Source organism: Muntiacus reevesi, chromosome 1 (assembly GCF_963930625.1).
Source record: "Muntiacus reevesi chromosome 1, mMunRee1.1, whole genome shotgun sequence".
Lineage (NCBI taxonomy): Eukaryota > Metazoa > Chordata > Mammalia > Artiodactyla > Cervidae > Muntiacus > Muntiacus reevesi.
In genome coordinates this window covers 29,001,918-29,012,001 of record NC_089249.1, presented here as the reverse complement: position 1 = coordinate 29,012,001, position 10,084 = coordinate 29,001,918, and positions in this window count along the sequence as shown.

Here is a 10,084-nt window from a genome sequence, read left to right as displayed (position 1 = left end):
GCAGTCCTGGCATGTGGGAAGCCTGAGGCTCTCTGACCTGGGAAATGATGTACCAGGGCCAGAGGAAGATTTTTAGAAGCCAGAGCCATCCCGTGGGCCACTCCTCTACTCCTATAGATATAGAGGACTCCAGGTTATTTAAAAAAAAAAAGCCTCATGTAGGCTTTGAGGGAGTAAAAGAGTCACAAAGTCCTTCCAATCATGGGCAGTACACACTGGGAAGGGAAACCACCATTTCTGCTTTGGAGACTCTGGATGGTTTATGAACCAAGTGTTTGCACAGTTACGTGTGACTTCTTTCTTCTTTCAAACCCAGCTGGAAGAACTGCTTTCTTCCTCACCATCCATCAGCTCTGAGCTGGTGCCCAGCACCAGGCTCCACACAGGGAGAAGACCTTGGCAAAGCCCGAGGAGGGACCTCTGTGTGACAGTAAGATGGCTCAAAGCAAATGGATCTTTGAACTTTTTGGATCCATTCTAGATAGCCAAGGTCAGCCCTAGAAGCCAAGAGATAAAATCTGCAGAGGACTTTTTCAAAGCTGTTCTTACCAGGCCATGTTGCTGGCCCCAGAAGCCCCATGGGCAGGTGCCAGAATGGGCTTAAGATACAAGCCTCCTCGCAGGTTTATAAATGGGCTTATAAATGCAGAGTTCTATAAATTGACATCTTGGGTTCTCTGAAGAGCTGAAACAGATGAGATTTAGATTCACAACATGCTTGTGCATTAAAAATAGGAATTAAATACAGACAAGAAGAGAACTATTTGATTAGGGGGCGGTTCCTTCCTTTTCTTTAGGAGAAATGTACTGAGATCTCATCTGACCACCAGCAGACACTCCAAGCCACACCGATGACTCCGATAACTGTAGAAATAGGGCATAGCCAGGACTACCCCTTGGAGAAGTAAATAGCAACCCACTCCGGTGTTCTTGCCTGGAGAATCCCATGGACAGAGGAGCCTGGCGGGCTCCAGTCCATGGGGTCACAAGAGTCCCATACAACTTAGTGACTAAACCGCCAGCACCCAGGACTAACCCTGACTCTAAACCACCTCACCTTCTACCCCAAGTTCACTCTCTTTCCACGCTTTCTTTTCATGTAGAGGAAGACGTGCAATGGGGTGGGGCTAAGAGTGGGGGGACAGGATATGGGCCCGCAGAGCTTTGTACTGTGTATTTTGTATTCTTTCCTCCAAAAGCAGTTCTGGAGGAAAAGGACTTGGAAGGTCGGGTTTTTTTTTTTTTTTTTTACACTGTGTTTTATGGAAACCTAGGATTTACTGAAGGTTGCTGTATTCTTTCTCGAGAGTAAATTTCAGGTGGTTTTGTTGTTGTTTTAATGAAATTATCAGATTGAAAAAATTTTTTTTAGAAATAGTATTTCTGTTCTCTGACCCCCAGATTATACTCCCTTCCACACTCTACAACCTTGCATTTTTTTCCAAGTACAGTCAGGGCCCTTGACACAAATCCAAAAGGAGAAATGTTTGTCTGCTCTCAGGTTTTAACTATAGAGTCTTGTTATTTACAGGATCAGTTATTCAGTACATGTGTTTTACTGTAATAAGGAAAAAATATGAAAAGGGAAAAGAAAATGTTTTTACAATTTCTGTAGTTCACTCCCAAACCTTTCTCCTTAGCATTTGCTTCGTTATCTTAACATCATTGCATTTTAGCTGGAAGGAAGCCTCTTGTCCATCTTGTTTCCTTTAACAGAAAACCAAGCTGAGGCCACATGAGGGTAAGTGACTTGCTCAAGGTTACCCAACTCAACTTCTCTATCCTTTCTCTACTTAACTTGTCTTTGGCATAAGTTCTTTCTGTTTTGTTTTTTCACTCTATGCCTTATTTCACTGCTTGATTGGAATCTGCAATGACACACTTTCTGACTTCAACAAATTGGAAATCCCCACTCCATATTCTCAAGGAGAGTAAGGGTGGTTTTGTATTTTTCTGGAACAAGGTAAAAACCCCACATTCATTTTGCTAATATATTCCAGGACATTTCTTCTACACTTTTTTTGGTAGAATTAAAAAAAAATGAATAAAACAAAAGTTACTTATGTGCTCCCAACCTCAATGACCCCGAATAAGCAGAGGAAAGGAAAGAGCGATTCAGGGGAACCCAAGAACCTGCTTGAAGAGGAGCAGCTCTAAGTGTCTGGGGAACACAGAGGGGCAGAATAAATAGCCCCTGGACAATGTGCATTTGGCGCTGATGAGATGACCCTGGGGACTGGAATCCTCCAGGAGCTGCTGTTGGCCTCACTTAAAGACACAGGCTCCAGAACCCGTCAGATTGCTAAGGGTCCAAGTCTAGATTTTGCTGCCATTTATCAGGTCGTATGGTTTAGTCGCTAAGTGATGTCTGACTCTTTTACCACCCCATGGACTGTAGTCCACAAGTCTCCTCTATCCATGGAAATTCCTAGGCGAGAATCCTGGAGGGGGTTGCCATTTCCTTCTCCAGGGGATCTTCCTTAGTGACTAAACAACAGCAACAACCAACTACAGACTCTTAGGAAAAATTCCTTAACTATTCTATACCTACGTCCCTTCATCCATAAACTTAATAAGAGCACTTACCTGACAGAGTTGTTGTGAAGATTGTAAGAGTTTGTATCTGTAATATGCTGGAAACAGTGTCTAGAACATTCTCAAGGATCAATCTGTGCTAATTATTCTCATTACCTGTAATGAATCCTGTTTCCCAGCCCAACTTTAAATCTGGAAATATAAGCCAAAGATGGAAGAAGAAGGGAACTCTTTTATCATGTTCAACCAGACGCTCAGGAAAACAACACAGTGATATCTTGACTGGACAAGAGGAACCCTTTCTCCTAACCCTACACCCAACTTTAACCATCAAGCCACACTTATTCACAATTAACATTCAAAATAGAGAACAGTTTCCAAAACATGCTTTCTTAGAGAATTTTCTGGTAGACTTCAAACTTTTAGATGAAAGTCTGGCCTCTGGTTAATATAACAAGCCTCTGTGTATCTACTATACACTGGGTTTTCTCAGTGTGATATGAGAACTACAACAGGAATGACAGTCCCACTACCCTCAAGTCTTCCTATTTGGGGTTCCTGCTCCAAATGCTGGGCTTCCTCTGTGGCTCACGTGGTGAAGAATCTGCCTGCAGTGTGGGAGACCCGGGTCTGATCCCTGGGTGGGGAAGATCCCCTGGAGAAGGGAACGACAACCCACTGTGCCTTTCTTGCATGGAGAATTCCATGGACAGAATTCTCCTGGTGGGCTACAGTTCGTGGGGGTCACAAAGAGTTGGACACAACTGAATGATGAACAGTAAGCTCCAAATGCTTCTTGTCAATAAGCAGTAATTTCTTCCCAGTCATCTTCCTGTCACTTTGGTGATTCCCTTTTCAAACCTGGGCTTATCCTCTGTGGAGCTATGTCCTGATACTTCTAAAGAGCACCAGGAATTCAGAGCCAGCCCTTTTAGATGCATGAAGAGGTTTGGTATGCAAATAATGAGATATTTCTCCCCTTCCTCAAGTTATCACTCTTTCTAGTATTGTGTCACTTTTTTGCCTTTAGAAGGGTTGTTGTCGATCTCTCAGGAAGTATAACATAACACAAAAAAGTCAGGAGAGGAGCTAAAGAAAATTTCCAGTGACCGTTAATGGGCCTGACAGCAGCAGATTCTGAAGGCCATCTTATGCTAGGAAGAAAAATAGTGATCTAGGAATCTCTGTGATGCTCATGGAACCATGCTGCAGGAGAAACGTCCACTGCTTCTGCTATTTCATCTTTGTCTTGTGTACAACCACCAGTGCAAACAGGCGACACCCACAATGACTGGGTAAGCTGGTGAACTGCATAAACTCTTTCCAAAGCGGTCAGGATTGTCCTTCCCCACTGCATTTGACAGATAAATCAAACATGCAACTTAAAGCTAAAACACATCAGACTTTGGAGTTAGTAGGTAAAACAGAAACAAGCACCATCATCGGTCAGTGCCACCAAAACAGAAACATGGTTCACCTGTTCAACATGAAACAAGGACCGGTTCCTGCTTATCTCCTGCTGAGCAAGTGAATAATGTGAAATCAGCCGTGGGGAAGCCTGCCACGGTCTCAGAACAGGCTCCTCTGCTCCGTGTGGTGCCCTTGGCAACACAACAGAAGGCTGGGGGGTGCTGGGAGAGGCCTGACCGAGGACAAGGAAAGAATGGCATGAAATACGATGCAGCTGCTGAACTTTCTTTTCATTAACTCTAAATTATATCAATTTCTAGACTTTTGGATACCTACTGAAAGCAGAAAAAAAACACCAAAGAGACAAGCTGTCTGCTTTTAACCTAACTCAAATTGAGCGATAATGAAAGTGATTCAGCCTGGTGCAGAAAGACAGGACCACCACTATCCTTGCTACCCACCTTTCAATTTTATTTAGCTAGAAGTTTCCATTTCAGCTCTCCTCCTCCGAGACAAGAAGAACACAGCTCCAGAAGGAGGCAGCCCCCACAGCTGGCTCTTCTGCCCAGCCTTACCCCTACCTGGAGTAACTCAGCCAGGCAACCCCTTTGCAGTGAGGCAGAGGGGCAGGGAGCTTGTAACATCACTGTGTGAGTGTGCGACATCATTTCAGCTTGCCTACTCACGCTGTCCCAAAGCTCATCTACCAGACGTGGCCAATAGTGCCTGGATCATTAAATTATTTTCATACTCCATTGTCCAAGAATCTTTTAGGGAAGAGGTGACTAGGAAGCTGTTTCTTGGCTATACTGAGCCAGCCAAGATTGGGGTGGATGGATGGGAATGTGGTAGGTGGAAGGGTAGGTATTATCTCTCCTTGCCAGATCCCCAAGTGTTCAAGGTATTAGCCCTTCAAGCCCTTAACTGATCTTAGCTCTGAGGTGCCTTTTATTACAACTGAATCCACAAATCTTTGAATGCTCTGAGCTTTTCCAGAACAATTATGCCTCTTGTTTGTTGTTTAGTGGCTCAGTCGTGTCCAAGTCTTTGCAACCTCATGGCCTGTAGCCCACCAGGCTCCTCTGTCGATGGGATTTTCCAGGCAAGAATCCTGGAGCTGGTTGACATTTCCTCCTTTAGGGGATCTTCCGGACCAAGGGATCAAGTCTGAGTCTCCTGCCACGTCTCCTGCATTGCAGGCAGATTCTTTACTGCTGAGCCACTGGGGTGGGGGGTGGGAGAAACAAGAGCAAGAGGAAAAGGAAATGTAAAAGATTTAACACTCCTAATACATGTTTATTAAATACTTACTTTGTGTTAGTCATCATTCTAGGAGCTGGTTGTATAGAGAGTAACAAAACTTGCATTCATGCAGGAGAAACAGACAATGAAATATAAGCAAATAAAAGCATTTTAGATAGCAGTTAAGTATTATGAAGAGCAGAGTCTTTTGGGAGAGAGGGAAGGGGCAGGGCAACATTGAGATAATAAGGGAAGACCTCTTTGGGGACATACCATTTGATCTGGGACCTTAGTAATGAGAAGAAATAAGCCATGCAATGATTTTTTTCAGGGAAAGCATTCCAGGCAGGAGGAATGGCAAGAGTTCATACCCAACAGTGAGGTTAGGCAATCAGAGAAAGAAGATGAAGGAATCTTGATCAGAATGCCGTCGGGGCAGGCTGCTGCCAGATAGGGGAGAGGAGGTAAGTTGAGGTCAGCTCCCAGTGGGATCTGGCCAGGGAAAAGAGTTTGGGAGATACTGGAGTGTTTGTAAGCAGTGCAGTTACAGGAAGTCTGCCTCTGTTTCTCATTCCCACACATGACATATGTACACACACACACACACACACACACACATAAGGAAGATACATAGAGTAGAAACAGAGCTTGAGTTATGAAAATACTTTTTATAATTGCATGTTACTTTAGATTTGATATTTAGAAGGTTGAACTCTTTCTCAGAAAGGCAAGAAGAAGGGCTGAGTTTCAAAATAAGGCAAATGTTTCCTTGAAGCCCTTTTATAAAATTAATACCTGAAATGGAATAACGCCATCCACACACAAGTCATGGGGGACATTAATCTTTCAAAGCCAACTGTTAAGATATTTTGTTATGGCTAGAACAGGGACACAACAGGGAAGAGAAAGCTAGATGGCTTTCTCACCAAGTCCCCAAGGCTTACATATCCATTAAGAGAAGGCATGACTTGGTTTAAGAAACCAGTAACCAGTAATTTACAAGTGGCGTGGTTTATCCATATTTGCAGAGAGTACCAGGTCTCCCTCTGAGATCCAGACGAGAACCTTCAGTTTTACTCACTTGTTTAACCACAATGGTTTCTCTTTGTTCCAGGACATTGGCACCAAGCTGGAAGATCCAGTCAATGAAAGGACTTGAACAAGTAAATGTTTTGGGGTGTTGACCTATGAAACACCTTTAAATACTCCTTTTTCTATGTCCTTTTCTTTCTTTTCTTTATTTCCTTCCTCCTTCCTTCCTTTCTTTATTTTCTTTCAAAACTTTTAATGAAAGGAAAATCTGACAGAAAAGGGAGATGATTTTCATTATGAACTGTGATTGTGTCTAATAAAGCTAAAATTACATAATGCTATTCTTGTAAAAGGATGAAGTTTTAAACACCTAGTGATTAGACGCATTTTTCAGACTACAAGTAAACAGAGACTCCATATCCACAGAATTTCTTGTTGTCTAAAGCAAATATGTACAAAAGTCAAACACATACCTTTTTATAAAACAAAGTTAACATTTGAAGAAAGACTATGATAGACTTGAGCAATGCAGTTATTAACAAAGAATAAATGAAGACATGAATTTCTTGTAGATATATTTTTATTCAGTTCATTATATTAATCCTTTGCCAACTTAAAGACATTAATGAAATACAAAATATTTTAAATGAGTAAAAAGATGTTGAACATTATATAAGGTAGGGAGAGTATAAAGAGTAGGAGAAGCTACTCTAATTAAGCAAAATGCTTAACTCTAAAAAATGTGGACACTTTCTGCCATCACATACTTCAATTTCACAGTGGTGCACTATCAGTAGCTCAGTTGTGTCCAACTCTTCGCGACCTCATGGACTATAGCCTGTCAGGCTCCTCTGTCCATGGTATTTTCCCAGCAAGGATAGTGAAGTGGGTTGCCATTTCCTCCTCCATTTCACAGTGATTCTGAGCCCTAAATAACAGATTTTTAAATTTCATTTGCACCTCAAAGATAGTTCCTTCATTTAAACAGACATTGGAAGTTAATTCGATGACTAAAAATCTAAAGAACTGAAGTTTGGGAGAAGGATCACTGGCCCCCAATAGATATTCATTTTCTAATCCCCAGATCCCATGAATGTTATTTTACATGGCAAAAAAGGATTTTGCAAATGTGGTTAAGTGAGGAACCTTGAGTGATCATCCTGGATTATCTGGAGAGGCCCTAAACATAATCACATGCATTCCTATAAAAGACAGGAGAAGGACATTTGACACAAAGGAGGAGAAGACAGTATGAGCACTGAGTCAGCAGTTGGTATGATGTGGTCACAAGCTAAGGGGTGCTGGCAGCCACTGAAGCTGAAAGAGGCAAGAAATGGGCTCTTCCTGACAACCTCTGGAGAGGGACAGCTCTGTCAATTCCTTGGTTTTGGTTTGGAGAAACTGACTCAGCAACCACAGGAAGCCAATATAAAAATGGCATTCTGAATTCATACTCACTGGCATCTTAAAGGGCTTCCCTGGTGGCTCAGAGGTTAAATCGCCCGCCTGCAATGCGGGAGACCTGGGTTCGATCCCTGGGTCGGGAAGATTACCTGGAGAAGGAAATGGAAATCCACTCCAGTATTCTTGCCTGGAGAATCCCATGGACAGAGGAGCCTGGTGGGCTACAGTCCATGGGGTTGCAAAGAGTCAGACACGACTGAGTGAGTGCCAGGCCAGACCAGGCATCTTAAAAGGAGTAAAAATAGCTGTGGGGAGCAGGAGAATTTTTTTTAATGAGGCAGCATTGAAAATTATTTGATTTCTGTATCAGAGGAGTAAAGCACAGTACCTATTTTATTGTTTAGTACACATGACTTCTTCAAAGAAAAGTGGATAAATATCTAGGTCATATTGACTGGTACAATTTTAGTACTAAGCATGTAGAAAGCACTGATTCTTCACTTGTTGAAAAAAACTATAAACAAAATTTTTATATCAACATAATACATGCACATAATAAAAAATGGTGCAGAGTTTAGGCTGAAAGCTAATTTTCTTCCTTGAGAAATTAAAAGGATTAAAAGGGAATTTTATGAATAACTGTATGCCCATAATTTTAACAACTTAGGTTAAATGGACAAATTTGAGAAAGTTCCAAATTACCAAAACTGACTCAGGGAGAGATAGAAAATTGAAATAGATCTATAATAAATAAAGAAACTAAATTAGTAAATAAAAATCTTCCCACAAAAACAAACTCAAGTCCAGAGGGTTTCACTGGTGAATTCTATCTAATATTTACAAAAGTAATACAATCCTTCACGAAATCTTCCAGAAAGTAGAAGTGGGAACACTACCCAACTTATTTTTTGAGGCCAGTATTACTCTGATACCAAAGTCAAACAAATACCTCACAAGAAAAGAAAACTACAGACCAATAACCTTCATAATTATGGACACAATAATAATTAAGACAATTTTAGTGTAATTGAATCCAACGACATAAAAAATGAAGACAAGGTAAGATTTATCACAAGAATGCAAAACTGGTTCAAGATCTGAAAATCAAAATATGAAGAACAAGCACCACATGATCATCTCAATAGAAGCAGTAAAAGCATTTGACAAAACATCACAGTCATTCATAATTAAAAATTTAACCACACAAATAATAGAAGGGAATTTCTCCAACCTGTGAATGTAGTGATGCTTTCTCAATACTCTAAATTTGCTGCAAGTCATTTAATTGTGTAATTACAATAGATAAATTCCATTACACAAAAATTATATTTCAGTGTAGCTATTGTTAAGAAAATGCCTATAGTGTTTAGTTCTCATCAGTAGAAGATGCTATAAGCAAGAAGTGTACCTTTACTATGTTCTCCTTGGAGCACAGTTCATTAAGATTGCTCAGTCTTTAGTGGTTTACTCAATTGAGATTTAAAAAACTAACCATATTCCATGGACTATACAACCTAAAGCCTAGCATTTAAGTTATTACATGTCTTTATTATAACTCATTCTATCTACTCAAAACAGTTTCTTGTACCCCTTTCTCATTTCTGACCCTTTTCAGATTCTGAACCCTTCATCCACTAGTTGGTACTTTTGGCACTTGTAGCTTCACTGCTAATCAAAAGACCTCAGGGTAGTTTGAGAGAGGCAAATGCAATATGTAACCAGGTCATTTGTTAGTGGGATGTTCACAAGCTGAAGAGAGCCTTTATCAGATGTACTTAGACAACTTTAACACACACTCATGGAATACATCTTTTTGTTTTCTTTAGCACAAGTGGAATATGAAGGATTTCATGTTTCAAAATGTTTCCATAATGTGGGTTCCTTGGGCTATGTGCACATGAAAGCCGATCTCATGAGGGAGCAAGTGAGCAGTTGCCCTAGTAATAAGGCTTCATTTGTTAATTCTTCAGCCAATATGTATTGAACAACTGCTCTGTGCCAAGCACGGGTGTAGGTATTGGAGTCACAGCTGTATTCAAAAGTTCCTGCCCTCTTGGGGTCTGCAGTTGCGGGAGAGAGAATCACAAAACAAATAATTGTTGATGTTAGGCCTTTGGGAAAACTTGCAAAGCAGGAAAATGAGAAATTGGAATGATAGAAGTGGCAGTCACCATAGTATGTGGAGTAGAGGCCCAAAGCTGTTCTAACAAGATGAGGTTTAGTACAAATGCTATATTAAAACGCAGGCATTGGGTCAGGTGGGCTTCCCAGGTGGCTTGTTGGTAAAGAATCCACCTACCAATGCAGGAGATTCAGGTTCAGTCCCTGGCTCAGGAAGATCCTCTGGAGAAGGAAATTCCAGTTTTCTTGCCTGGAGAATCCCATGAACAGAGGAGCCTGGCTGGCTATAGTCTATGGGGTCGCAAAGAGTCGGACATGACTGAGGGACTAAACAGCAGCA